This window comes from Thermobia domestica, chromosome 4, assembly GCF_964235325.1.
Source record: "Thermobia domestica chromosome 4, izTheDome1.hap1.1, whole genome shotgun sequence".
NCBI classification, from domain to species: domain Eukaryota; kingdom Metazoa; phylum Arthropoda; class Insecta; order Zygentoma; family Lepismatidae; genus Thermobia; species Thermobia domestica.
In genome coordinates, this window is record NC_137457.1 from 74,803,369 (window position 1) to 74,830,561 (window position 27,193).

General features: G+C 33.3%; 1 long non-coding RNA gene across 1 annotated transcript in view; it reads left to right on the top strand.

Annotated features, from left to right (window-relative positions):
• Positions 1–27,193, top strand: part of LOC145683321 (uncharacterized) — a 336,041-nt gene that overhangs the window by 65,592 nt on the left and 243,256 nt on the right. The window contains exon 2 of the long non-coding RNA XR_014131038.1: positions 22,196–22,280. This is a non-coding gene — a long non-coding RNA (uncharacterized LOC145683321). The remainder of the gene's footprint in view (positions 1–22,195; positions 22,281–27,193) is intronic.

A 27,193-nucleotide genomic window follows, 5' to 3' on the forward strand; every position in this document is an offset into this window, starting at 1 on the left:
CGAACAATATAATTAATTGCCAAGTTTTGAGAATACAAAAAATAACACAAAATGAATTTAATTTAGATCACAAAATTGAGAACTCAACTATAAAACTCATTATCATTCAAATATCAACCAGCGATAGCAGCATAGAAACAACCACAATGTTAAATGGCGTACTAACTTGCCAAGAGAAATTCTAGAAAATAATTTACTTACAGTAGGTATTCCAGTTATAAACCAAAGCTTTTCAGCAATAAACTCACATATTCACAATTTATCAAATACACTATCAACACTTAATTTAATTTAGAAGCCGATTAGGTTGAAACATATTCAATTTTGACACCAAATATAATCGTTTTCCTTCCTATTTGATAGCTGCCTGTGATCTGACGATCCCAGGTAGCGCTGCACTTGAACAAAATTATCATTCCAAAAAGTACCACCAGAGGTCATTGAGAACCATAGCTTTTCTTGAAATGATTTAAATCTCAGTTAGGATACTATGATTATTACAAATCGGTGGAAAACTTGCCAACTTCGTTTTAATAACAGAAAAATCGAGGATAATTACAATTTACAATTATTATTTTAAAAAATTCAAAACCTTGACTATAAATGACATATTACACACATCCGGCCCTCCCTAATTAAAAGGTTAACCTTTTAAATATAAACGTTCCTAAATTATAATCCATTTAATAAGCAATTGCCATAAGGTAACTACTCATAATATCTCCGTTAGTTGATTTGAATCATCCACTCCATCATTCATACCTAACCCCCAAAAAGAAAAAAGAAAGAAAAATAAACGAACTAAACAAAATCAAATACCAAAAATAACCAGAATCATCCATCGCCATACAAAATTCATTCACTCATGGATCTCTACTTCTAATCCATCACCCGTTAATAATTATGGCAATTAACTCATTAATAAATTATAATAATACAGCCCAAATTATTTCTCAATCTTGTCTAATATCGGATAGATTAATTTCAAATCTTATTCCTAATAAGCATTATCAAACTATTTATCAATGCTCAAATTAACAATGTTAGCTAACCTGGAAATGCAGAATTGATTTTTTTTTACAGATATTGGCTCTACAAAACATCCATTTAGGCAATAAACAATAAGAACATACTACTTACATACAGCTGACAAATTCTGCAATAATTGACAATATCCGAAACCAAACTTATTCATGAACACATACATACATCAATGGTAGTCGCGACAATATACAAAACACGGCATTGCAGGCCTGCAATAGAAATAACAATTACTATTTGATCAAAACAAATAATACACAAACAAATACATAACCAAAATAAAACTGGTAAGTGGTAACACTCTCTGACTCAGATACTCTACATTAGCTGGATTTTTTTTTATGTTGCAGTTACATCTCTTCTCTCTCGATACTTTTTAGTAAGGGCTACATGTGACCTACGAACATCATTAGGGTTAGCATCAGATCTAATTTGAACACTGTTCTGACCCAGGAATTTGACCAATGTGTACGGGCCCTCCCAACGATAAGCCAAGCTCTTATTAAACTTGTCCACCAATGACGACTTAACTTGCGATTTTATTAATAATTTATCCCCCACCTTATAATCAACAGGAATTCTCTTTTTATCATATAACGCCTTCCTTCTCTTCCACGCTAACTCCATATTACGCATCGCCGATGCGCAAATTTCACCTTTATTCTTATCCACAAATATTTTATCCACATTCCACTTAGTGTCAAGAGGGTCACAGACATTATACCCGTATACTATATCCACTGGACTACACTTTAGTTCTGTGTGGATCGAATTATTGAGTGAAAATTCAATTTCGTGTATGCCCTTATCCCACTGTTGTTGTTTATCATGGAAAAATATCTTTAACCCATTTTTCACAGAACGTATGTATCTTCCACTTAAATTCGAAAACGCTGCGTAAGGGGAAATCCTGATATCTTTGATTCCTTGACTATATAAAAAGTCCGTGAACAATTTAGATACAAAAATAGAGTGACAATCATGGGCGAAAGCATGTATAAACCCATGCCTACACATTAACTTATACATCTTATTTATAATACTTTGGCTGGACAAAACTTTAATAGGTTCCAGATAAACAAAACGTGAACAACCATCTACTATAATTAAACAATAACGTCCTGATTTTGATCTTGTTATTGGCCCAATTACATCTCCATACCAAAGACCGTTTACAGTCTTTTCATATTCTGATACTAACAACCCCATCTTTTTCTTATTTTCGGCTTTTGCTAATTGACATTCTTTACAAGTGGTTACGTATTCCTTAATATCTTTCAAGATACCAGGCCATGTATATCGCGAGGCTAATTTCCCAATCGTACGGCTCACCCCTCCTTGACCACCGGGCAAAATTTGTCCATGATAGAATTCCAACAATACTCTCCATAAATTTTTGGGAACACAAACCTTATAGGGATTCTTATATGCTTTTGTTTTCTTACAAAGTATTCCGTTTACCAATTTATAACCTTCTACCTGTTGTTTGCTTTCCAATTTTTTAATTATTTCTGACAAAAAAGGATCTTTATACTGATGCTCCTTAATAGATAAAGATGCATAGGGCATATCCCACATATTTACCATACATAGGTTTTGCATTTCCTCATCACTAGATTGTACATTCTCAATCAATTCGAAATCATGGGTGTTATATACTCTAGAAATAAAATCAGTTGTTACATTTAAATTTGACGATATGTGCTTAACATCAAAATGAAAGGCAAACAACCTATGCAATAAGCTACCATATTTTTTTACACGTTTAATATTCTTGAGGGCATAAGACAAACTTTGATTATCTACTAATAATTCAAATTTATTATGTAAATAGATTTTAAATCGTTCTAGAGTCTCTACTACTGACATCAATTCAAGCAAATAAATGGGCTTACTATAATCATAAGGACATAATTTTCGACTGAAATACGCTACAGGTCTCAAGTAGCCTTCCGAATCATACTGTTGGATCACCCCTCCAAGACTTTTTAATGATGAATCGCAACACACTATAAACTTTTGGTTTAAATCGGGTAATTTAAGCACAATGTGGGATTCGAACATTGCCTTGATATCATCTAAGGCTTTTTTCTGGGCGGGTCCCCAATGAAATGCCACTTTAGGAGATCTCAATTCATTTATGGATGCATTATTTCATGGAAACCAGGCACGAACCTTGAGTAATATTGCAAGAATGAACATAAACGCAACACCCCCCGACGATTTTTTGGTGCTGGTAAGTTGCGTCTAATATCTATTCGAGCAGGATCCATTTCAAATTTATTATATTCAATAATATGACCTAAATAAGAAATTCTGGTTTGAGACATAGCACTTTTATCAAGTGACAGCGTAATACCATTTTCACTAAAAATATTCAACACTTTTGTCAACAATTTCTTATGCGAAACAATATCTTTAGAAACCAGTACGACATCATCAAAAGACCACTCCAATCCTTCCTCTTTTAAGGGATATAACAAGTCTGTCATAAGTTTTGACAACAAGTAAGACCCCACAGATAATCCGAAAGGTAAATAACGAAATTGAAAAAGGCCTCTGTGCGTCAAAAACGCAGTATACTGGCGCGAATTCTCAGATATCTTCAGTTGTAGATAAGCTTTACGTAGATCAATCACACTAAAGATACGCCCTTGAGATAATTGTGCAATAACATCCTCAATAAGCGGAGTATATTGAGAATTAACCAACAGTCTGTCATTCAAACCTTTGTAATTGACTACTAATCTTCTTCCCCCACTCTTATTTTTAACTAAAGATGCAGGAAAAGCCCAACAACTATTACTTTTTTCAATAATGTTCTGTTCTAACCAATCATCAATAATTTTATCCATTCCTTCTGTTCACTACGTGAAATCGGATATGCTTTATTTCGAATAGGGGTTTCATCAGTCACTTTTAATTCATACTCAAGGTTTTTAACTGTTCCAATACGATCACTGAAAACGTCTGAATAATTAGCAACCAATTCATTTACATACCTTGGTAAATCAGGATCTTCATTCACCAACTTGGGATCGACCAATACCTTGGTAGCCTGCCTATTAGGAGTTCTCGTATCCTCTCGTACATTGGATCCATCCCCCTGTGTACCAGACTGTTGAAAATTATGTACCACCGCCCTGGATGTAGCTCCGCTGTTTGAAAAGGTTTCTGCTTGCACACCATCGCGAGACGCCTGATGTTCCACAAACCATTTAGAAGTCGGAAACTTATGGGACCTGGAATGATTAGTTTCTGCGGCAGAATCATTTTTCAAAAGAGTAGGGGTATTATTTAACCTTATTGGAACTTTAACTTTTCCACCATCTATTATAAATTGTTTCTTGTTAATGTCTATTGCTCCTTTAAGAAAACTAATTCCGTCTATTCCTATAATAAACTTAGGTGACAAGTTTTTATGCAAAAAGAATTTAAGTTTGTAAGTTAAACCACCAATTTTTATCGGTAGAACAACACATTGATCTAAATAAAGCACTTCCTTTCCAATCCCCACTCCACGAAAAGTATCTTTAATATATTGCACTCTCCAGTTAGTGTTTTGTTCCCATTCTTTAAAAGAGTCTATATCACAAAGATTCACTGTAGTGCAAGTATCTAAGGCTCCTTCTAACTTTCGTCCCAAAAAATACGCATCGATAAATGTAGCTATAGGTTTCCTATTATCTTCGGTTGACGTTCTATTCATCAAGGCCGCCTGTTGTTTTTGTTGTTGCTTTTTATACATACAATTTATAACCTTATGATCCCCGCCACAAAAATAACATTTTATTCTCTTTTTACACTCAATAGAAAAATTTGACCCGCACATTTCATCATAGACTAATTTTGATCTTTCATAATTCACATATTTAACAACTTCCTCATAAAGTTCTTGATAAGTTGATGGAATAATATATTTAAAGATTGCGTATCTAATATCGGGTTTCATACCGTGTAAAACATTCACTTTAATACCCTCTTCATTTAGAGTGCCTTGAAACACCACATAAGCATCATAAATATTGCTGATATATTCTAATATATTTTCATTCTTGCTCTGAATACGTTCAACAAACAATCTATTTATTTCTCGTAAGCCTAATGGTGTCAACAGAGAAGTTCGTAAGGCACGACATACCTCCAACCAGTCATTAACATTGCCCAACAACTTAAGTAATTCTGTATTTAATAACCCAGTAGTTTTTCCAATAGCCAACATCATAATACATTCTAAGGGAAACAACCTCAGTTTATTAATTTTATAAACAGAAAACAAAAACTGAAAGAGTTCTATATCTTTGCTTCCATCACAAAAGGGTATATTACGAGCAAAATCGTTTAAAGATTTTTGTGCTGAATGAGTTACAAGTTTACTTAAATCTGTTCTCAAAACAGAAGCATTAGTATTGCATGTGAAATTATTTACAACCGATTCTGAAGGAAATATCTGAGTTCCAGCCAAGTGCGAACGAATTGCTCGTGTTTGTGCTGATAAGCTACCACCAGCTGTTGGAGGTGAACGGCCTTGACTGCCGACTGCTGTTTGCTCGTGGCCACCTGACACCCCCGGGCGACTAGGCGAAGCCTTAATACAAACGTTATCGCTCTGATTTTTATTGCAACTTGCAATAACAAATGAATCATTTTCTACCGTATTATTCTTTCCAGCGTCACTCAAAACACCAGGATCACAAGTGAGATTTTCCACACTAGGATTTGTCAATTGAGTTTGGTTACTAAAACTCCAGTATCACCATTTTCGAAATGATCAAGTTCAAGACGTAGGTCATGATTAACAGGTCCGGTCGCCATCTTACGAACCCCTCGGTGACGCTCAATACAATTTTAATTACTTACTATTTAACTATAATGCAACCCTTTTACAGAATAATCCGGCTCTATCTATCACATAACAAAAATATTAACATATTTTACATTCCCACTCACCAACTGAGATCACAGGCAGCTATTTAGATTTGTAACGTATATCCTGTTTCTAAATATATATTTATGTTAGTACTACAATTATTTTGGAAGGATATTAACACGTTACACGCGCACCTGCCTCCGCAAAGACAACTTAAACGTGCACGCTGGAAAGAAGGAGAATTTAATTCCCCCACTAAAAAATAAATTATGGTTATGTTGGTATAGTTCAAGTAACTAAACAAAAGTGGGAACTTATTAAATCCAATAGCTACTAGTAAAAATACTCTCATAGCACGCCAGGTAAACTAAGCTCTACATTAGTCAAATAATAGAGTTAAATCGGATATTATCAACTTTACATCTGTAAACTCGAACAATATAATTAATTGCCAAGTTTTGAGAATACAAAAAATAACACAAAATGAATTTAATTTAGATCACAAAATTGAGAACTCAACTATAAAACTCATTATCATTCAAATATCAACCAGCGATAGCAGCATAGAAACAACCACAATGTTAAATGGCGTACTAACTTGCCAAGAGAAATTCTAGAAAATAATTTATTTACAGTAGGTATTCCAGTTATAAACCAAAGCTTTTCAGCAATAAACTCACATATTCACAATTTATCAAATACACTATCAACACTTAATTTAATTTAGAAGCCGATTAGGTTGAAACATATTCAATTTTGACACCAAATATAATCGTTTTCCTTCCTATTTGATAGCTGCCTGTGATCTGACGATCCCAGGTAGCGCTGCACTTGAACAAAATTATCATTCCAAAAAGTACCACCAGAGGTCATTGAGAACCATAGCTTTTCTTGAAATGATTTAAATCTCAGTTAGGATACTATGATTATTACAAATCGGTGGAAAACTTGCTAACTTCGTTTTAATAACAGAAAAATCGAGGATAATTACAATTTACAATTATTATTTTAGAAAATTCAAAACCTTGACTATAAATGTCATATTACAGCCTCAATCCGTATTTTATTCAAGTTACACACAAAACAAATTTCGATAATTGTTTTGCGAACTAGGTTTATGAAGTGGTACTTAGTAATAGAGTTATTATTATCAAAGTTCGTAGGGTTATTTACAACAAAAACAAACCATTTTTGTTGCAATTTGTATTTCCTTGCAAATTAATAAATTACGAATAAATACGTAATTTTTATCGAAGTTAAAATGTAGGATTTTTTCATTTGAGTACAAAGGAATACACATAAAATTGTTACTTTGCGCGAGAATTGAAACTAGGATCTCTGATTCCGCAGGCCAATATGCTAACCGTATGACCACACAAGACGGGGCTACCAACCCACAATTTCATAACTTTTCGGTTCCTCTCCTTTGCTTATGTAAGTGCTTATTCAAGTGTTGTGCAAACCCCCTCTCGAAATAAAATTCTAAATGCGCCCATGTATACTCATATAACTAGTTATATTATGGTTACCATAGTCGTTGTGTAAAAAATGTTCTTGGTCTTCGTGTCTTTATCAGTGGACAGTGCGAATTACAAGGCGGATAAGGGGAAATTCCCTTTCGTAATGCTTTATGTATGCTATAACATGGGGCGTCATTACAGATGACAATAGCATGGGAAACTATGACAGTTGTAGCCAAGGGCGTCATTTAGGGGAGAAAAAGGGCACACTAAAGCCCCAAGAGTTTGAGGAATACATATACTTTAATCAATTGTCTATTAATATACTAGTACAAAACGTGAAAGTCTCATGTCGGTGATGCTTTTGCCCCCGTCAACCGTTGTCTCAAATGATGTTTCTTTGTAGCATATATCCAGCATCACCAAAGGGGATTTCCCCCTCATATCCCTTGTACTTCGCACTTTCCACAGATATGGATACGAAGCGTCAAGAACAACGAATATACAGTGGCGTATTTAAGAATTTGTTTCGGGGAGGGACCATGTACAACACTTGAATAAGCACCTACATTTTTCCTTTTGGGTGCCGACAAATTTTAGTGAAACTGTGCATATATGAAATTTAGTTCGGGGATGCACATATAAAGTATTCATATAACAAACTGGGAGAGCGCAAAGGCCTAATATATCAGAGAAAAAGCATTGTCAAGTTTTTGCCTTGACGCATATTTCGCACGTTGCACAAAGTAATAAACTGACGGTGTTGTAGAGTCAGTCCCAAGTGTGACGCAGCAGCCAAGGTCCCGGGTGCGATTTCCGCTAGAGTCAACATTTTTTGCTTCATTCAATAAAGTAACCACTTGTAGCTGCAAGTAAAATGTTAATTCCCATATGTATTTAATGAATTAAAGCAATAGAAATATTCAAATCAGTTGTAAAATCTGTCAATGTTCCATGTTAACTAGAAACGAAATATAATCCATTTCCTAAATATATTGATATCCTTAGTTATATTATGGATACCACAGTCATTGTGCAAAAAATATTCTTGTCTACATCTATTGACAGTGTAAGAATTACACGGGGTATGAGAAAAAAGTCGTCTTCGATAATACTAGATGTTATTGTAATCAAAGGATAATTCCTACTTATTCCGTTTGTAATAAGCGGCGAAAATCTGTCTCCAACATTGGGGAGGACGGGTAAGATATTTCCCATATTTTTAAAGCGAGGTTGAAAATATTTATGAAGTTGAAAAACAATACTGCGGAGGTTCACGGGAGGGAGTTGTCTTCAACATTGAAAGGCGGAAAGATTTGAGTCTTCTCCCGCCCAAAAAACACATTTCAAATCGAATTATTCGGTGGGACAGTATTTCAGTTCCAAGTTTGGAGGAGACATGTCCGCCCTCATCCCCCGTGACATTTGCGCCAGTGCTTGTAATGCACACACTGCCAACAGATGTAGACACGAAGCATAAGAACATTTTTACACAACGCCTACGGTAACCATAATATAAATCGTGATATCAATATATTTCGTTGCTAGTTAACATGGAACATTGAAAGATTTTACAACATGATCTGAATATTTCTACTGTTATAATTCATTACAAACGTAAGTAAATTCATATTTTACTTGTAGTTACAAGTGGCTATTTTATTGGTTGAAGCAAAAGAAGAGATAAGTCAACTCCAGCGGGAATCAAAGGCGGGACCTTTTTCACGTGAGTCACAAATACTACTGATCCCACCACGCTTTCACTTAATGAACTTGCGCATTGTACGATATGCCCTGCGACTCAAAAACTTTAAGACGCTTTTTTCCCTTCAATTAGGCTAATGCGAACTCCAGTTTTTAATATGAATACCTTAAATGTGCACTTTTCACCTTACAACAATTGGCCACTAAGTTTAATTAACACTAGAACGGCGGTGTTTTTGATACTCTCTAGAACGGCGGGAGTGGGTCAAAAATGACCCATTCCATTTTTATTAATTTTTTGTATTCTAAGCCACTAATATTTATTGCATAATAAAACGTGACTTACATTCAATAAACAAAAAAACTTCTTTCAACTCTAGCTTAATATTTATTGATCAATCTGTTTTTTTGCCAATAATACAAATATAAGAAACGTGCTATTTTTTATGAATATAATATTGTTAGAATGATATTATTAAATGTATAATATACAATGTCAGTTTATTATATAGTAATGTTATATATCATTCTAATTCCTAGATAGTTATTATTCTTAGATAGTTTGTTCAAGTGCATGACCTAACTGAACTAAACTAACCTAATCTACACGCATCTAAACTTGCAGTCTTACACAGAACACAGTTCATTCACTCCTCTACAAGGAGAAGGGTCATACACAAACATTGTTCACAAATAAAAACGTGACGTATTACACAAAAATGTTTTTAGTAATATGGTTGTAATACGCATCTATGCATTTCTATAACTTTCCTCTTCCTATTGAGAATTTGTGAAAACACATAAACTGACATAACCTAAAATAGCATACACAGTCATAAACTTGCAGTAGTTCAAACCAGAAAAGGTTAGTATAGGGTGATTGTTTTCTAAATAAGATATGCTAGGTTCTAATCATGAAAGTTCTGACATAAAAAGAATGGTAAACTACCTGTTCTTTCGAACAACTACTTTAAAGATTCTACTTCTTTGGTTGAAATATAATTTATTCAAACATACGAGAAAGTAAGTTGTCTCGCATTTAGACCTTTGAACTTTTTGGTTTCAGTAGCTTTGAAATTTCTGGTTACGCCACAGGCTAGTAGTCTAAGAATTCTTGGCAGCGCAGGAAATTGAACTCGGAATCCCTCAGTCCGTAGTCAGCCACGTTCATCACTAGACCAGCGTGGCGGCCATATAGTGGCGATCACAGTGAGAGCTTTGGCTTTCTTCTTTCAACCCGTTGGTATATAGGAACCTTGTCCCAACCCGTCTGGTCAGCGTGGGAGCAGTAGACCAAGTCCTCCCTCCGGGGAGACGCCTCATCCAATAGTGGATCGAATATGGCTGTAGTTTATTTATTATTATTTATTTGTGCTATGAACGTCTTTTCATGAAACATTTCAACATAATGATACCAACCAAAAAAAAAACAACAAAAAAAAATAGCTTTATATTTTCACAATAGCATGCAAATTGTTTGCTAATTTTTTTGTTAAAATGATTGAAATTATTATGAATATTTTGTTACGATGTAAGACATATAATTTGTGTTTAATATTATTAATAATAATAATAATAATAATAATAATAATAATAATAATAATAATAATCTTATCTATTTTACGACGTTTATTTGCAGAAGTATCGTTTTTTGTGCTTATCTCTTCCTCTTTCAATATTTCATCCGAATCATCATATTCGTTGTTATTCGGCAGGTACTCATCTGAAGAAATATCAACGCATTCAGCGATAGACTCGGCCTCACTTATGTCAGCAAAACTTGCAAGTATTTCATCCAGTGGCATCAGTTTCTTGTTCAAAATGAGTGTTTGAAATAGCACATCAGTCCGGAAATAATTTAGATTCTCCTAATCAACCGACTCTCTAAAGTAGTACTAACTCCAACTAAACTGACAAAATTGCTGAGAAGCTGGTTACGAACACGAGGTGGAATGGGAGAGTATTATGAGCAAGAATGGTCGCAACATAAAGACGCTAGCCAGCAGTGTTGCTACAATGCAACAAAATATCACTAAGAAAGGAGTTGGGTCAAAATTGACCCACGCCGCCGTTCTAGTATAATTGTTTGGTATTTCAAAAGGCAAAGTGTGGATAAGAGTGACACTTAGTACAAATATTTCTTCAAGAGAACGAGTAAAAGTCACAAAAATGGGATCCGATTCGTAAGAAAATAGAAAAGTTGTTAAAACGTAAAGTTCGAAATGGGTCAAAAATGACCCAGCCGCCGTTCTAGTGTTAACAAAGTCTGCTTTCTCCTTGTGAGCTTTGAAACGCAACGAAATGAGTTGATTTTGTTGTCAAAAGGGAACTTTATATTTAAGGAAATGTATCCATATATTAAAAAAAAAAAAACTCCCCGGACATTCAGATTAGAGGTTGAGTGCGTTGACCACTGAACCACGATTACTATGCGTTGATTTGTCTTTAGTTTGGGGTCGCGATGGCTCAGTGGTAGAGCGTTCCCTTCTTCTTCATGGGGTCCCGGGATCAATGACTGCTCCCACCAAGTGAACTTTGTGGTGGATAATCAGCGTGTTCGTGCGTTTCCTCGGTGTTCTCCCGTTCCCTCCCAATTTCTTCATTCCGCAATTTCATTCGTTTCTCATCACCACCGTATCTTTAGCCCAACCTGCATAATCGTGGGACATAAAACTCAAAGATTTCACTTCACTGTAGAGTTTTACATCCCTTTCAGCAGCGAGGCTGTATGAGAGAGAACCTACTCATTAACATGGAATCCGAACCAAATGATCTCGCGCCAGGAATGGAATACCGACGGATTCTGTAACAAGTAGTGACTATTTTTATTAATACATGTATCATATAAAATGTCTCACTCCTCAAGTCTGATACTAAAATATTATTGTTACTACTACTACTACTACTATTATTATTATTATTATTATTATTATTATTATTATTATTATTATTATTATTATTATTATTATGTTAGATTTTACTTCAGATGCAAACTATAATTGCAGTATTTTAGAAGGAATATTATTTAATTGTTAATGCTCATGAGAATTTTTGTTTTCTATATTGGTGGATCTGTTCTCTCCGCCCTGGGAAAGCAGTAATTACATAAATTTTTCTTCCACTGTACAAATAAAGCACTGATTAGCATATAACACTGAAAAAGGATTAAATTTTAAACCCGAAAGTAAAATTTTCCATATTTTTTGTCTGTAAAACAGATGATTGTTTAGCTTTAGTGGATAAATATTAAAAATAAAAAGAAAAAAGAAACAGTAATGAAACGAATTAATTTCTTTCCTTTCTACGTTTCGATTCAATTTCTACGACCCAAGACAAATAGCTGTCATCTTTAAAGACATCAGAAACATATGAAATAAACATGTATCGAAACTTCTGCTGAGCTAATACTCACAGAACAATATATTAATATTTCGATTTTGTATTATTCCTAGAGCCGTTTACAATGTCCCTACAATGTTGTCTGCTAACGTGCAAAAATTGCCTGAAGAAAAATGAAAGAGAATACTAAACAGTTGTGCACTGCTCACTTTAAGTCAATCAATATATATCAAAAAGAGGAGTGGATCCCTGTTGTTAGAAAATAAATACTACTTTGTGAGCTGTTCGAGCAACCAACTGTTCCCTGCACATACTTATAGAAATAGAAGCTACTGTTAGAAACAGAAGAGTTCTAAATGTTGCAGCAAAGTAAAAATATGTTTTGTAGCTATTAAATCTAGACTATGAGAAATTACGACCACCGCGAGATTCGTACACGGAGTCCATGACTTCGTTAGTAGTCCATGACTTCACCGTCTGACCAGGGACTATTTGCTTGCTTTTGTTTGGTATATCAATACGTTTTGGTCAACACTTTAGAACGTGAACATTGAAGTGAAAAAAATATTATGGTAGGATTGACAGTTTGAACTGTTCACTACTGCAACCCTAGTTGGGCATTACAACATTACGCAAACTCTATTTTATATAAACTATTATTATACATTTCATTTTTATAAACTTACTCTTATGTTGTTTCCTCCCACTTTCTTCATTCCACCATTTCACTCATCTCTCATTATCACCGTCTCCTTTAGCCTAACTGGCATAACCGTGGGACGTAAAACTTGCAGATTTCATTTCATTTCATTTACTCTTATGATAGCACTGCCAATTTCCTAATTAAATTCAATGTATAGATAATAGTTTACTTCAGTTGATTTTGAATTTAGCGTCCTTTACGGCAGCGAGGCTATATGAGACGGAAAATGAAATGAAATTTTTGAGTTTTACGTCCCACGTTTATGCCAGTTAGGCTAACGGAGACAGGGATTAATGACTACCGAGGTCGACAGTAAACTAAATTTAAGTATTCCGATAAAAACAGTCCACCTTTCATGGTGTCTGCATGTTGTGTGTTTATATATATGGTGTTGATATAATGATAATAATAAAATAAATTGGAGTGGTAGTACTATCATTGATAATAGAATAATGGTATTGTCTATGTGGGATATTCAATCTACACATTGGCTCGTTTTGGTTCGACTCGATCTGAAGCTTGACCCAAATTCGAGTCGAGATGGAGATTTATCACTGCTTCTGATGAATATAACTGAGTTCAAAAGTATAAGTTCATTTCCGTATGGAAATCACAACGTAGGGTGTGAATACATAGGTATGAAATATTGTATCATTAAGTGTTTCAATATATCTTACTTTTTCCTACACTTAATACCATTTTAACATGTATTATTATATTTACCAGAAGGAAAAACATATCCCAAATACTACGCTTGCCCGGGAGGTTCCAACCAGCAACTTCAGTTTACTGTTTTCCGAAGATACTCGAAATTAGACATCTATTTGTTCGCATCAAAACAGCCATAATCGCATCGTTCAGTCTGTTTGGAATATGGTATATGCATTTATATCTGTAAACTCAGTTTAACTGTCTATTCATTATACAGCTATTCGTATTATTCATATTTCTCTATTAAAACTGTTTTCAATGTTATTATTATATTTCTCACACCATTTTAAGATTTCTTTCGCGAGTTGTTGACCAATTCCATCCCAATAATAGGCGTGTCGTGCATGTAATCAATTTCATGTCAGATACGTACTTTCACCTATTAATTCATTCGTACAGCTCAGAGGATTGGTAAATATTTATAGGTCTACAACAATAATTCTTTATGGCAGTTGGAATTCTATTCTGTAACTCGAACTAGCAGGCGAGTATATATCCCGACCTCTAGAAGGAAGGCGATGGACTCGACACATCAGGCCTGTACTTTACGATCTCTTGGTCCTCCTCATGTTGACTCCTAACTCTCGATGAAATTGGTCCATTTAAAAGATCGAAGAATAATCGAAATAAATATGTTTTAGTGTTTGTAGACAATGCGACACGGTATGTTATAGCAAGTGCTCTTCCGGCGCTTAGGGAAGAGATTATTGCACATGTAATATTTGAAGGAATAATTACGAAACACGGGACTTCCCGAATTTCTTAATATTGGTAGATTGAGCAGTCACTAAAGCAAAATCATGGAAGAAATGGCTGAGAGATTCGGAATGATTCTTCATTTTACAAATACCGATGCCCAATATACCGTGGGAATTGCGGAACAAGCGATAGGAACCATCCAGCAAATGATGAAACATTATTATAACAAAGAGTTCACGAATTGGGATGAGGTACTACCCAATATAATTTTTACGATGAATACTCAGATACATGACGGAACGTGGTATTCACCGTATTATCTGTTAACTGGAAAGGAACCCAGGACATTTTTGAAACAAGATCTGGAAATACCATGCGAAAATGTGGACAATGAGACGAGAATGCAAACCATCAGAGAGGCAAAAAAGTTGGCTTATAGGAACCTACAAAAGAAGTTCAAGGCACAGAAGGAACAGATCGAGAAGAAGTATGACCAACCGAGTTTCGAGATCGGTGAGCAAATCTTGATTAAAGAAATGCCACGAGCTGGTATTCCGGGATGTTTTGGTGGGAGAAATAACATCAGGGGCTCTATATTAGAGAAAATTAATAATATCTCATATAGAGTTAAGTATGAGACAGCGAAAGGCGAAAAGAAGAGGAAGAAGAAGAAGAAGATTACGATTCGGATAGTGATGAGTAAGAATGGAAGTAGGATATGGAGAAGAATGGGATTTTGATTTTTTTTTCAGAAAGAAAATTAGTGAAAAAAAACTGTGCACAACGCGTGTTTATGGGTGGCCGGTCCGTAAGGCGGCTGGAACTCAACCAAAGCCTCTGAGGAAATTCAGATATTTTAGTATTCTGAACCTATAGACATGTATTGGTCACAGGAATTAGCGATTTTTTTAATTAGAGAATATAAACCATTAGAGACATTTATATTTTAGACAATTTGACATTTGGTATTCCTCAGGTGTAGCTAGATAAATATATAAGTAATTAAATAAATAAATACATAAATAAATAACTAAATTAATTCAATAAATTAATAAATAAGAATAACAATAGTAATTCGATAATTTTAATTAATTTCAGAGTTCATTGGAAATTTGATTGAGTATAGAAACAAAAAAAAATAAATAATATGATGAGCAGATTAATGTACAAAATAAACATGTAAATCTAATGGGGAATTGGTCTGAGAAGCAACTAAATCTTTCAAGGCACATGCAAGAGCTTCATAACCTAAAAGAAAATTTGCTAAAACTAAAAGTTGAAACTGCTGTTCCACAACTTGTTGTTACGACAGAATACATAACATATATAATTTTTGAAATATAGGTCGTATTAATATTAAAGATAATAGCATTAATAGGGTTGTACTGTCGACTTTACATAGCGATTAGGAATTACAAATTGCAAAAAGAAGATGCATAAGGCATAATAACAATAATAACAATAATAATAATAATAATAATAATAATAATAATAATAATAAATATAATAATAATATTAACAATAATAAGATAAGAAGAACCTGAGGAAATACATTAATTAAAGTAATGCTAAAAAAGAATGGAAAAAATAAAAACAAATAAAATCCCGTACTTACCTATCAGCTAGAATGAAGTTGAATAAGGGGGTATCGAATCTAGAGACACAAGGCGAGAAGCGTAGCCGGTAAGGAATAAAACGGACGCGGAGTGACGATCGATGGTTAGAAGTTAAGAATAGTTAAAAGAACATAGTTAAGTATAGTAATAATAGATAATAGACAAATATGACTCTAATAGACAAAGTAGTAACTCGATAACAATAAACAGAAAATAGGAAAACTAGGAAATAGAACATCAAAAAGAGGAAAGTGAGTTTACAAGATCTATGATTTGTAATTTTAAATACATAGTGGTAAGCAAAAGGAAATAGATACTGTAAAATAATAATAATAAAGACTGAATAGGATAAATTCAGCCATGGAATATTTTTATAAATATTAATGAATATTATGTATACACGAGAAAATAGGTTAAGTGATTTTTAAACTAGCTGGTAATATTGTATCTTAGTATAGTAATATTATATATATGTATAGAAAGAGAAAATAAAGAATAATAAATGTAAGGAGAAAAATAGAAGAATAGAATACATTAATACGTATATTTTAGATTAATATGTTAAATTGTTTAAGTTTAATAGCAAGATAATAACAGAGGATGTTAGGATGCTTTAAAAAGCTTGGATGCACGTTAGGCTATAGTGACCTTGATATTGGGAGGAAATCCTCCGAAATTCCGAAGTCATACGGACGAGAACGAGAAGGCACGAAGCCATGTCAGGTAGTCGCGTGCCATCAAGATGGCTGAAGGCTGGAGGACGCGCATCTTCTCGCAGCGTGCGAGAGAGAGGAAGCTAAAAGTAGGATTGAAAGCACGAAAAGCATGCGTTAGATGAGCGAATTAAAGTTAAATAATTGGTTATCTGAAATTATACGGAATAATTAATAATAGTTAAGTCAGTGTACTAGATACCTAAATACGAATTTAAAATAAAAACTTTTGTACTAATACAGGAACAACAAAATAGCGTAGAATACAAGTTTAAAAAAACGACGGAAATTAAAGATGTACTTCAAGATACTATTTTAGTAAGATGAGAAGCTACATATAATAGGAGAACGACAAGATAAACATTGTATCAAAAACGCATAAGTATGCATAAGAAAATGCAATGAAAAGTTAGAAGAAGAGAAAAATGCCTATCGTACAATAAACGGGATTGTAATTTTACATTCTGCTGAATGATAGACAGAAATAAGGGAATAATATTTTAAGTATCTATAATTAGTTGACTATATCATCAAGTCATTAAAGTTTTAGTCCGCTTATTACAGACTATTGGGAATAATGGACAGTAGCACGTTATGCTTTTACATTGCGATTGTCGTACTTGCTATATTAGTAATTGTAATTAGTATGGTTACAGCCTATATTATAGTAAAAATAAGGAATTTAGATAGTAAAAACTGTAAGATGGTTAGTACAAAAAGCGAGACTAATCCTGAAATTGGATATGAAAGACCAATTATTGATACACCTAGTAAACATTAACTCTCTGTCCCAATCTATTGAAGAGTGAACAAGAGTAGTCGAAAACACACACACATGTTAACACACGAAGATGTAAAAACACACTCTATTCTTGAAAACATTAATCACAGTAAATCAGATCACAACTCGCAGAGAATGATTATTTCACAAAATACTGATGTAAATAATAGCAAGCAGCCAAGAAATAAGAACACCAAGAAGATATCACTAAGCGTATTGAGAATGCAGCAGATTCCACGAGTACGGCCGAACACAATAATTTTTGTTGTTCACAAACTGATAACGACGTAAAATCACAATCGATGGACATGAACGCAAAATTCAATAAAATTTATGTGATACCCTGTGAGTTATCGATAATATGACCGCGAAATTAATAGAAAACTGCAAATAATCGCGCAAGTGGAATGATGTCGCAACGACTAAAGACGCACAATGCGGACGGAAATCACTCTTGATTTCGTTCAAGGCCAAAGTGTAAAATTCAAACTCAACAAGTTTACAGAACAACGACAGTGTTGCAAAGGACATAATAATGAATTATCATGATTTTATAAGTGGTTATGGTGATATAAAAATTTGGTGACGGTAAAAACAGATAAAATAATTAAGTGTTGGTGAAGGAATGTGTTATATAAATAGTGAAATATTATTTTAAGTGTGTAGAATTATAACTAATAATCGATGCAGTATATCTTTATAAGTGAAGTAAAAACTATGATGACTCTATAAAAATGTGTTAGTTGGAGACAATGCATGGAAGGAACAGAAGGAAATTTCCATGTGTGACTCTGTCGATACATATATATAACTATGAAAGAGCAATGTGTAAAATACTGTGCAAGCATTTAAGAGCTTGTAATATGTAAAACAGCCAACAGATGGCAGGAGAACGTTTGTTTGAATAATGTATATTTTCAATTACGCAAATTAATGCGCGAAATTGTAAATATTTAATCTATTATTTTATATTTTGATTTTATTTTGTTAATATTTTGTTTTCATTTACGAAAATGGGATAAGGTTATAATATATTTGTATCTTTGTATTTGTGTATGTTAGTATTTTCAAATCTCAGGTATCGATTGTATCTGACGCGAAGCACCTTTGAGTTTCAAAGGGGGCCGTGTTGAAGGATTGAATTTAGATAAGTTTTATTTTCAAAATTTTTAAGAATTGGATCAAATAAAGATAAAATGAATGTGCAAGAACTAAAAGACAAAACTCAAAGTTAAGTAATTGCAGAATTAGGTTAAGGAAATTAGTTAAGGAAATAAATTAAACAATAAATTAGGTTAAGGAAATAAATTAAATGTTCTTCTATGTTTTGGTTGTGTCATATGTAAGTAGACATGTATTAATGTGCAATGTTGTAATTACGAAGAAAAACACATAAATAATGCTGTGTCACAAATTCTGAAAGAATAAGTTGTAATGTTTGTCAACAGCAACATAAAATTTTAGGATGTGACAAAATTGTCAGATTACGGAGATAGACGTCTGGAGATTTTGTCTATTTGATGATCATTGCAGAAACGTTAATTTCGGCAATGAGATAGCAAACACGTGAAGAAATGTGAAGCAAAGTGGCAGACTGGAGAATAACTAGATTGACATAAATACTCTAGGAAATTGAGATAATGATGATTCGAAGATCGTCATCATTCAGAGGACATTCGGCGAATCGACGGAGAGAAGTTTCAGACTGTTAGTCGACGAAGAGACTCGCAATTCAATCTTTTGTTATTGAATATTTCGACGAGATTTACTTTAAGTTCATGCATGAGCTATGGTCAACTAGTTCGTTATACAAGTACTATAGCCGTTCTACAGTGGAACATCGTAGCAACAATTTTTATCGTATAAGTTGGAGTTTACTCTGCTGCACCTTGAGTTTCATTAGAGATTACATCGACAGCTACCCAGAAGGTATGTGTTTCTTATTTGTTTTACACCATCAAAAAGAGAAATCAATCAGACTCATTAAGTTGTGATCTGGAAATGTTTGGGCATCCTACACATAACACAGTACACTATCACACCACGATTGATGATTGAAAATACAATGAATCTAAACCTTACTCGTCTTGTGTTTACTTTTTGAAATTAGTAATAGAATTTCCCGCACATTATAGAAAATGTTAGGAGGACGACCTTTCTGTCATTTTGAGCTACGTACATGTTTTTAAAGGCTCGACAAGGTGGGTTGACAACTGATGAGGTTTAATGTAATTATTTTATATAATTTTTCGTACGTTACGGAAAAAAAGAATTTGATAAAAAACAAATGAAGCAATTGAAAACCGAACTCTTGACAATACGATTTAGAATCCAACAGCTTACTACTAAGCTCATACATGCACTTTTGGTAATCTTCTTGTAGCGATGTATACTGGACTTACAAGGCAATGAAATTCTTATTCACTGAAAGCGCTGTTTTTTTTTTCAATTTTGATTTTTTTCACTACGTAGGCGAGAAATATATCCTATGTCTTAACATTCATCAGTCATTTGCATACGGAAAGGATATTTTACATATCTAAATTATATTTTATATTTATTATTTATTATTTCTTATTCGTATTAAGCATATACTGAGATTAATGTTTCAAAATGATGCATCATTGAGTACCATATTTCAATCAATATTGCTTTTTATCTACACTTCATGACAAGTATTATTATATTTAAAAGTAAAAATACACAACTGCAAATCTTTTCCCGATTGCAAATGTTGGTTTGTAGGTTCCAACCTGGTTCCCTTTCTTCCGAAGATACCCGATGTTGGGCTTAGATTTTTTTTTCATGAAAACAACAATAAAGAGTGCTGCCATTCTTTATGGAACAGCATTTACTTTGTAAATTTATCTCTTTAATCCCCAGTTACGTGAAGAACAGTAAAGAGAGAGTTCCGGGGCGACTTTAATTTCAACCCATGCTCTCAAGGGAGTGTACTTGGCCCCATGGTATTTTTCCTATATATGGATGATATTTGCTCGAACTTATCACTTAATCCTAGTGTCCTTCTGTTTTTCGCTGAAGACCGTAAATTATACAGAGAATCTCGTGTCTCCATGAATCAATTGTGTTACAGGAGAGCATGGATTACCTTATAGGCTGGTGTAAAATCTTACACTTGAAAATGAACAGTTAGGAATTGTAATAAGAGTTACTTTGTAAAAAAAAATTCTTTTCCATCCACATAACGTATAATTGATTTCGCTTTTACAATTTTTCCAGTCACAGTGATCGTGATGTCATCTTTGATTCGAAATTCACATTCCCTAAAAACAACATCCCAATCTACAAGAATTCCATGGGCATGTTGGGGCTTTTTTTAACGATTTACTGAACTAAGCACTTTCATCATAATCAACTTTCCTAAAACTACAATAGCAGCCAAGGTCGAAATTCGAACAATGCTCTCGCATATAGGCCATAGCACCAAATACACATCTCGTCAAACTTGTCTCAAATCTCAATTTTTTTTATTTATGTACTCTACTTTCGTGCTCTTGCACGTCGAATATTATCTAAGGATCAACCTTTGCGCCATCCTAATACCCAGACTCCGAGAATACACAAAAATATCTCTGATCTGAAATTTCATCGTAAAATAGTTAACGGAAACTTCAGAACGGAAACATTACTTTCGGAACTAAATTTACATGTCCCTTCCCACATAAGCCGGAATACCTACCTTTTCCAACTTGCCCACTCTATTTTGGCAATTATACAGAGATTTAGTTTTACAGACTACCGAACTGTTATAATCATTTACTAACTAATGTGGATTTTCTTCGAACTACCCGGTATCAGGAATAGCAATTAAGTGATTTCTGAAGAAATAATATTACTCTTTCATCGTTTTTGACACTTTTTTTGTTTTGATGTTATTTTAGTTGTCTTTTTTCTTTTGTCAATATTTTGCTGTGTAAAATGGCGAAGTTATGCTCTTCCTGGGAATTTATTCAATTAATAAATTTAGTCCTGGAAACATTATTCTAAGTATAGATTGATTATGATATATTCATGGAAATAAACGTGTTAATGACATCTAAAATTTCACAGAACTTACTATAAATATTTCTGTTGAAAATATAGTCATTATCCTACCGTCGTATACCGTCTGTACCGTCTATACCGTCTGTATCGTCGTAAAATAAGTGTGAAACAAGATAAATGATAGGCCCCAAATTTTAAATAGGAGAATTTATATTATTTTATAAATTATATTATTTTAAGATATAACGCATGGATTATTTTTTGCAGATGGAATTATTTAACCTAGCAATTTCAAAAATATAACAAATCAATTCAAGTTTAGGTTAGAAGCTAAATGTTCATACGTGTTTGACAAAATGACGATCAAAGTAATAATTCTGATAAGGTAGTGTTAAATCAAGCTACTGAAAATGGTAAGATAGTTCGTTCCATAAGAAACAAATGGAACATTATATATGAAACTTTACAAATATCTTTAAAAGGTATCGTAGATTTAAAAGCAATATCCTTATTATGTGTATATAACAATATGGATGCCATATTTTATTTCTAGGTGGCGTAAGAAATGGAAGTATTTAAAACAGTTGCTGTGTTCCTCAGCATTGTCTACTTGACGATATGTGCTCCTCATATTGATGGTAAGTGCGTTTTTACAATCCTGTCAATTTTTACAATCATCATATATAGCGTTCATAATCTAAGGAACAAGTCTTCGGTAGACACAAAATAAATTTATTTAATATCAATATATATTTTAAATCAAACTTGCTGCTGCAACTACTAGCTAATACTTTTCAAATTTTAAGTAATTTCAAATATATGTAACTAACATGAACACTAACCTGAAAACGAACACCAATTTACTGAAAGCTGTAATTAGAGAAAACATGCTAAATTATATCTATTTGTTTCACTTTTTTGTTTTGCGTAACATAAAAGCACTTACTTGTGTATGATTGTCCAAATAATGTTACAAAGCAAGTTAAATTTGAATATGGATTTTAAATTTTGAGTTACTTCATGAACAGCCTTGACGAATTCTCTTACAGGAACAAGACTGCAAGTGAAGTAATTTTAATAATTACCTTACAAGGTTTGAGATTTTTTTTAGAAAATAATTTGAGAACTTCAGTTAGGAAATGAATGATTATAATGATATTATGGATTTATAGTGATATTCTATATTTATAACTTAAATATTACTTTAGAAAATAGTCGATTCTACTGACGTCATACAGGCTGTGGTTAAAGATTTTGTTCCCTTCCGTAAGAGACCTTCTTAAAGTTCCCCCCGTGGTTTGATGACGAACTAAAATGCTTACTTCGCAACGAAAAAGTGCATTGAAGCTATGGAAGTATTTTCGCAGTGAATATATTTACAAGAACTTTACAGATATTACAAGACACAGTAAATATCTTATGAAAAGAAAATGCGAGCAGTACACTGAGCCCATTACAATTGATACAAGTAATATTAGCAAGCGTTTCTAGACAGCGATAAACAAATAGTTCTCGTATACCGACTGAACTGACCTACAAAAATGCATGTGCAAATGAAAAAGGTCTAAGATTTTTCATGAATATTTTGCTAGTAGCTTTGCTTCGTCCCATCCCACTTCTCCTTCTTTCCCTCTCCCTCTTCACCCTGTTTATTCTGAATCTTAGTCTTGTACCAATACCATTTTGACGTAGACCCAGCAGCGCGTCCTAGGGCCGAAAGAAATTTACGCTTGCTTCCTACGCAGCGTTCCCAATTCACTTTCTCAAAATCTTTCGAATTTATTAAATCGCTGTTTTGTAGAAAGTGTTTTTCCAACTGTTGGAATAGAGCTAATATCACTTTTATTCATAATTTAGTAAGAATATAAATGGTGTTTTCTCATATCGACCTATTTCTTTATTATCATCTCTCTCACTCGTTTGAAAAGATAATCAAAAGCAGGATATTTCAATTTGTTGCTCCATTTATAAACTTTTCACAACACGGCTTGTTGCCAGGAAAATCTTGTGTTACTAATTTAACTGTTCTTCTCTACCATGCTGTGAACAGAATCTCAGTAAATTCTCAACTCGACATTTTGTATTTGGACCTAGCTAAGTCTTTCAATTCATTTCCACACTATCTTCTTGTATAACAACTTAATTCTAGATTCAATTTGCATGGCAAATTACTTAGTCTTCTTTAAACCTAGCTCCGTAATAGGACACAACGAGTTACAGTTTCCGGTACTTTTCTGATTTTATTCCCGTAACTTTTACAGTTCTTCAAAGCAGTGCCCTGGGACCATTTCTCCTCCTATTATACATGTATTACCTGCCTTCTTTGTTCACAAAAAGCTCCACCAATATTCTTTTATTCGTTGATAACTGCAAACCCAACAGACAAGTTCAATCCGAGTACGACGCGATAACTCTTCAACATGATGCTTCCATTCTTCTCAACTTGTGTAACTCTTGGAAACTTAGCTTAAACATTAAAAAAATGTGCTTCTCTTACGATTTGTCTAAAAAGGAACCTATAAAACACATTTTCAAAATTGGTCATAAGATCATAAGCTCCGTCTCCTCTTTCAAAGATCTTGGTGTTATCATTGACAGTAAGCTTATTTTTGAGGATCATATTAGCACAATATCTTGCGCTGATATGAGAATACTGGAACTCCTTTATCGCTTCACCGACATAAAAATTCCTAATTCCTTAACCTTGTTTTATAAGTCATATTTTGCTCCCACTATTGACTACTGTTCTCCTATCTAGTCTATGGCCTGCCTTACTGATTAAAAAATTAAATTCCGTAATTAATTTATTTTAAGCCATTTTATCCTACGGAGTGCCTCACCTACGAACACTTCCAAAAAATTACGTTTTAAAATCCCTCAATATCAAACATCCCCTAGTGAGAAACAAAATTTCTGATCTAATATTTTTGCAAAAAAAAGTAAGAATGGTCACATATCATGTGAACAGTAGTTAAGTCAGATAAATTTTCGCGTTCCCGCTAGAACAGCACGGTCTAGTAATCTCTTTTACAATCGAGCGGCGAAAGTTAATATTGTCCAAAGGTCGCTTCTAAACCTAGTTGTCAGTGCCAATAACCAGTTACCAGAAACTGTAGACGTTCTTTAAGTGAGTGTACTTTCATATCATCTATTATTTAACTATTTTTGTAATCTCGCTGTTGTGTTGTACCACCTTCACCTCAAATCGTAAATAAATTGTTATAAAATGTTTAAAATGTTTCAGTGTAAAATGGCCTAGCGCTGTACCTGAAACCTCTTGTAAATAAATAAATAAATAAAATAAGTAAATATTAACAATATATCTTATTCATTTCATAGATTAACGTGCGAAACGAGGGAAAATGTTAGTTAGTTATGAATGGAAAAAGTAATTTTAGTTAATATAGAGGCCATTAAAGTATTCATGATTTAGTATGAAACATGAAACAAAATTGAGTGATTATAATGTTTTGCATATTTCTCTCACTTTGGTACTGATCTGCAAAGGAGGTTCATTTGATATGTTTATAATTGTAGCTCATGACATCGAAGGATATTATTCTTCTCAATCGAATTTAAATGATGCTACTTACCACTGAGAACGTCTATGAATTTCATTGCATGTTTATATCAATAATATGTTCCCCTATTGTTTTCCATATCTCTCATGCTTCTACCTTGCTCTTGAATATGATCTATTACGAATTTCCTTAGCTTTTTGAACCTATAATATTCTCTTTTGTAAAACTTCAATAAAACTACTTATAAGGAAAACTTTTACATTAATGTTTTCCTTTACATCTCTCGTTCATGCATTATATAACAAATGTTGAAACATCCCGGTTTTATATATTCTAATGGTAGGAATTTCGTGCCCGTTCATATAATTTGTACATTGAACGCTGTTTGTTAGGACGTTTACTTTAATATGTGCCTATATCAGATATCTATGGGGTTTGATATCTATTTGCACTGTTAATTTTCTTACCGATTTTTTGTAAATGTTAATAATTCTTCAAAGCATTACTCCATTCTCTTCTCTTTTCCCAATTTACAGCCAGTTTCTTATATTCATGCGCATTTGCATTATATAGTATAATATGTTTCGTACTTTCAAATCCACTTATGTAAACCAGAATTTTTGTGTATTTTTCCTTGGATGATGCTAATGTTCAATATCGTATTAGTAATAGAGAAAGTCGAAAAAATGTATTTTATACGTGGGATATCACCCCTCTTTCTGATGAAATGATACTTTCATTTTTATGTTCTCTAGTAATATAACAAAATTAGAAGTCAATAAAGGCGTTTATTACTCTATATTGGGATTACTTTAGTATTATGGTGTAAACATAGTTATAAAATAATATTGAGAAAGGGGAGGAAAGAGTTCCTATATTACTAGTATGGTGCGAAAAGAGACTGGTGTAGTATTCTCTGTGGTATAAAATAATATTGAGGAAGGGGAGGAACGACTAGATATTGTGTAGAGACCGTATGGATATTATACTTACAGTTTGTTTTACAATTTTAATAATAATAATTGTCATTGGGTATTGAGAGAGCTATTTGGTATATTACTGTATATATAGTGCCTATATTACTAGTATGGTGCGAACAGAGTTATAAAATAATAATGGAAAACTGAGGAATGACTAAATAGTGTTTAGAGGTCGTCTGAATAGTATATGTATTTTTTGTGCTCCTATTCTTGTAAACATTTCATGGTCCTTGACCACTAATGCTATTTGTGAAGCATCCTGTGACCGTACATATAAATGTTATTATTTGGGAGCGCAACTGTAGTGATATTATTATTATTATTCACAATTACAATTTCTGTGAAAAGAACCAATATTTACGGTTAACGTTGTACTATGTTTATGATTATGAATCCTGTAATATTTTTTTTTGTGAATGATGCATGCCTACCTGACATTGTTGTAATTGGCACATGACTGCCTTGCAAAGGCGCTGAAAATGGAAATGTTTATATTAGGTACAATTTAGGTGATAATAGCACTGAAGCAATTAAACAAATTGACAATAGTTATTGCTTTTCTGTATGGAATTAGCGAAAAAGCGAACACTGTTACTAAAACAGGTGTAGTGAAGGTTAAAATTGTTATACGAACTTTTCCAGGGTAAACTCTCAATGTCGTTTTTTTTCTACCTGGCATTTTCTCTTTTCATGTAAAACGAAAACTCTAATCTCAATACTTTTGTTTAACATGACGTTTGAAATAGAAATAAAGTTAGATGATTACTTGTTTGTCACATACAATTGTCTGTTTTGTGGTCGTTTGATGACAATGATTTGAGATGACACCGAACCATTTGTATTTCCAAGTGGAGGGTTGTAACGACCCTTTCCTCCTAATCCCGCCACACGAATCCAAATCGAGAGTCTCAATAAAGAAAAAAAGAAAAAGATTTTTAATTCAAGAATCGATTTAAACTCGAGCAGCAGACCCGAAAGAAGGGTCTTGGCAGAACAGACACATAAACTCAAGTTGCTGCGTTAGGTTGTGCGCATTAATATTCCTTGTGA